Here is a 4,935-nt window from a genome sequence, read left to right on the forward strand (position 1 = left end):
AGAAATTAAACTTTGAAGACGTGTCAAAGCTCTTTTAAGGCTTTAAAGTTCTTTTTTTTTTTTTAATTTATTTATTTTTGGCTGTGTTGGGTCTTCGTTGCTGTGCGTGGGCCCTCTCTAGCTGCGGCGAGCGGGGTCCACTCTTTGTTGCGGTGCGTGGGCTTCTCATTGCGGTGGCCTCTCTCGTTGCAGAGCATGGGCTCTAGGCACGCGGGCTTCAGTAGTTGTGGCTCGCGGGCCCCAGAGTTCAGGCTCAGCAGTTGTGGCGCACAGGCTTAGTCGCTCCGTGGCATGTGGGATCCTGCCGGACCAGGGATCGAACCCATGTCCCCTGCATTGGAAGGCAGATTCTTATCCACTGTGCCGCCAGGGAAGTCCTAAGGTTCTTTTTGATAGTAAACATTGTATGTACTAATGTTAACTAATGTTTGAGATTTATTTCATTTTGTCTTGCACTGAAGTGTAACATTTACAACATTCCAGGTGGATCAGTATTTTTAAAGATAAAACAATGAAACCAGTGTAGGTGAGTTTTTAAAATATATCTGGTCATTTCATTTCCCTGCTTATACTCCTGTAATGGTGCATCCACGCACTGTAATGCCAAGTCCAAACTCCAAGGATGGTATAAAGGCTCTTTTTTCTAGCCACGCCCTTTCTCTTTCCCATCTGTCTTAAGGAGTCAGTTTAAGTTGGCTCCTCTGTGTATTGCCCTTTATTTAATGCTCCTTTAGTCCTCTTCTGTAGAATTTATTACATGTATCATAGCTACGTTTTTGTTTTCCCAAATACATACTTCCTTAAAAGCAAGGATTATATCCTTTTTTCCCCTTCAGAAATACCTAGTGTCTAGTAATGCTTCATGCAAAATATTTGAAAATAATAAGTTGTCTCAACCTTTACCTTTTTTTGTCTCTGGAATATTCCACATTGAAAAAAAATGAAAAAAAAATTCTGATTATAAATTAATTATAAAAGCATTTGGAAAACAAGTTACGAAACAAAAATAAAATCACCCATAATCTCAATACCCAGAAATAAACATGACTGACATTACAGTTCTGTAGGTCCTGCCAGACTTTTCTATGCTTATGTGCCATCGATTAAAAAAAGAATAAAAGACCTCATATTTTTAAACCTTTTGGAAAAACCGATTATTGTAAAAGCTACCAAGTAATTATGCTGCTTAGGAAATGTGATAGCAGGCTCCGAGGTGGTCCCCAATGATCCCTGCCCCCTGGCTGCCACATCTTAGTGTGGTCTTCTCCCTCGTTGTACCAGGGTTGGTCTGTGCAGCCAATTAAAGTGAACAGAAATGGTGTGTGTCACTCTGAGATTAGGTTATACAAGACTGTGGCTTCTGTCTTGGTGTCTGTCCGGTCACTCACATGGGAGAAGAAGTCATGTTGTGGGCAGCCTCATGGAGAAGGCCTGTGTGGCACGGAACTGAAGCTTGCCAACAGCAACGGGGCTTGTGCAGTTAAGTGGAAAGTGGAAAATGGAGCTAACGAATTAAGGCTTCTAGCTAAATATATTCCCAACCAGATTATTGAAAATACCAGTGGCTTCTTCTTGCTGCTTATGGTAAAATGTGAGAGCAAAGAGAGAAGTTAAAGAAGGGACTTAAAGAGGAACCAGGCTCACTGGTTTGCAAGATGCCAAATAACGCAAAATGCCTTCAGAGTGAAGGTTAAATCAAGAGCACTCTTAGGAAAGCATGGTCTAAAGATGAAGCCAAGAGTGTAAATGTAAAATCCTTTGTTAAGATCTGAGACAGATCAAAGGTGATGCCTCAGAATAAGACTCACAGATGATTCAAAGTTTAAAAAAATATATCAGCGGTAACCTGGTCAGCTTGGACTGAAAGAGAGAAGTGAAAATGAAGAGAGGCCTTTGGACCCCCCAAATTCTACTGCTGGGAAGCAAGCTGAGAAAATGGCTTGGCTCCGTTGTAAACCTGTCAAGTAAAAGAATGACTCAGAAGGTGAGGCCAAGGCCTCTGAAGGCCAAGTCAAGAGCCGTTGGAAAGTCATTTCCTGGCAGGAGGACTGAGTTCTAGTCAAGGAATTTCTAACGCTTGCCCAGCTGGATTTCAGAACGGCTCACCAACCAGTAACTTCTGTGTGCCGTTCATTTTCTGTCTTTCTGAGCAGGAATCATGCTGTCTGATCAGCATTTATACTGGGCAAGGGGAGGGGGAATCACGTTTCTATTCACAGGCCTACAGATCTGGAGGAAGTGCTTGAGAGCTGCGCTTACGAGCTACATATACTCCCGTAGTCCCATCTTCGCCTGGACCTGACTTAGGTAAGAGTCTGGACTTGGAGCTGATGCCGTAGTGGGTTGAGACTTTTGTGTCCCTTGGGAGGGGGCGGGCTGTGGAGCCAGCCTCCGAGATGGCCCCAGTGATCCCTCTGTCCTGGTATTCACGCTGTTGTTCCTGCTGTTCCCTCCTGCGATGTACCAGGGTTGATCATAGGAGCAACAGAATTAATCGGAAATAATGACATGTCCTTTCTTAGGTTAGATTACAAAGGACAGCTGCTTCTCTCTTGGTTCTCTCTGTCTCTGTCTCATCAGTTACTCTGACGGAATCATGCTGTTTGCAGCCCGGTGGAGAGGACCCCCTGTCAAGCAATGGGAGCCTCCTGCCAACAGCTCTGCAAGTGAGCTTGGAGAGAATCCTCCAGCCCCAATCATATCCAGAGACTGCAGGCCTGGCTGACACCTTGACTGCATGCAGCCTAATGAGAGACCTAAGCTGCTCCTGGATTCCGGACCCTCAGAAACGGTGGGAGAGGTAATACACGTTGTGTAAAGCTATACGGTTTTGGGGAAATTTGTTATGTGGCAATAAATAACTAGTACAAGAAATATTCAGGGCATTTCCCCCAACAATATGAAGACGTCCTTAGGAATGACTTTTACTTTTCTGGATAGATTCTTTGGTTCCTCTAGGTGTTGATATCTCTTTATCAGGGTTCCTTTCAAAGACTTCTTTGAAATAGACTCAAATGCAAATAGAAATGCAAAAGAAAAAAATCCAAACATTTCCGTATTTACCTGTTCTGATCACAGGCTCTATTTTCAGTTGTCCATCCACATCCATTTCCAAGGGTATTGACTACAGAAAGAATTATTGCCATTTTAAAAAGATCTGTGTTATCTTTTAAAAAGCTAAAATTTCAGTCATTAACAAATAGGTCCTAAAATTTGTGGAATAAAGGTTCCTCCAGCCCCCCACTCCCCAATTTCTAACATAAAAACATTAGGGCCATTTATTTGCCTGGCAATACGTTTTTCTTTAACACAAAGAAAAAACACTGTCAGTCATGTGTACAGGTAAAGGGCTAAAAATAGATGGTTAATTGTTTCCTTGGTGACAAAAGCTAATTCTTGCTCTGAATTTAGGGAAACTACAGATGCCTTAAATCTTTAGATTCTTGGTTAATAATACTATTTTATACTGTAGTCCTCGTGCAATGAGTTGGAAAAATTAGAAACATGATTAAGGAATTATTTTTTCTAGATGTGATGATGGTATTGTGGTTGGGTGAGAGAGAGTCCTTATCTCTAAAGATACATACTACAATATGATAGGAATTACGGTCAAAATTTGCTTCAAAATAATCAGGGGGGACGGTATGTGGGGATATAGATGAATAAATATTAAAGCTAAGTAAAAGGTACATTGAGGTACCTTGTACTCTTATTTCTACTTTTGTATAATTTTCCACGATAAGATGTTTAAAGATATCAACAGCTTAAGATAAAAAAGGGGACAGACTTGTAATGTGTCAAGTGATATATGAGAGAGGTGTGACTTAAAATAGCTTTAGATTTTTTAAAAGAATAGCCCCAGGGAAAAGTAACTTGAATCCTATTTCAGCTTAGCCTGTTTATTATTGTTTTTAATAATATCCTTCAGTGAAGGAGTGATACTGAAAAATTTAGAAGACCTACATCTTAAGTATACTAAAGAATATTCCGAGTGTCGACTGAAAAATAAAAAATGCACGTTTGAGAGTTGTGAGTTAAGTTTTATTGGGGGCAAAATGCGGACTGTCGCCCAGGAGGGAGAGACAGCATTTCAGGGAGCTCTGAGCAACTGTAATGGCAGAGGGGCGGGCGGAGGTCGGTGTTGTACGTGCCTTTAGTGACGGGGCGCGCGCAGTGAAGCACGCGTTTTGGCAGAAGCTTGTCACGAGGAGCAGACGTCACCATGAGGGATTTCGGTGCTTTTCTAGATACGAGGAGATGCAAGAATTGGGCTCATAAAATCGTCTCCTAAAAATATCGAACTCTGAAGACCTGTTGTGCCAGTTTTTCCCAGAGCGCAGAGGGCCTCATTCCTGCTCTCCACCCTGAACTCCTTTCAGGGGATGTTGAAGGTCAGCCGCTGCAGCAGCTCCCGATTTCATCCTTGTCGAGGTGGATGGCGAGTGCCAATTTGTAGTTGGCACGGGTATTTAAAAATAGTGTGCAGTCAACATGATCAGGAGTGCACTCTATAACCTGTTTATCTCTAGCACACAAGCCACATACCCTTATTTAGAGAATTTCCCCTACTTTTATTACTCTTCCTCTCTGTTCCTGCCTCACTTCGTAACTTTCTCCCTCACTGTCTGGACTGATGTGGGAGATCAATTGAGTAATTGGGTTTAATGATACAATGGATGCCTGTTATCGAAACAACCTATAAATGTCATTTCAGGCTGTTCTACTATTGACAGTGACACTAAGGCGTATTTTGTAGTGGGGAGAAAAGAAAATAAAAAGCATAAAGCCATCTTTTTTTGAAGGAAATTTTAAAAGAAATGTGACATTCCTCTTTAAAGGGGCGGGGAGTGGGGTGTAGGGGGAGAGACTAGCCTTAATGAGTTCATTGTTCTGCTAGCTGAAATTGAGATCCTGAAAATAGCAAGTTCTAAACCA

General features: G+C 42.0%; 1 long non-coding RNA gene across 1 annotated transcript; it reads left to right on the plus strand.

Annotated features, from left to right (window-relative positions):
- The first annotated feature begins 2,190 nt into the window (after positions 1–2,190).
- Positions 2,191–4,654, plus strand: LOC133081198 (uncharacterized). The gene is made up of 3 exons (XR_009698756.1): positions 2,191–2,307; positions 2,610–2,800; positions 4,248–4,654. It is a non-coding gene; the product is annotated as an uncharacterized LOC133081198 (long non-coding RNA).
- Positions 4,655–4,935: the final 281 nt, after the last annotated feature.

The sequence above is a fragment of the Eubalaena glacialis genome, chromosome 20 (assembly GCF_028564815.1).
Source record: "Eubalaena glacialis isolate mEubGla1 chromosome 20, mEubGla1.1.hap2.+ XY, whole genome shotgun sequence".
NCBI classification, from domain to species: Eukaryota; Metazoa; Chordata; class Mammalia; order Artiodactyla; family Balaenidae; genus Eubalaena; species Eubalaena glacialis.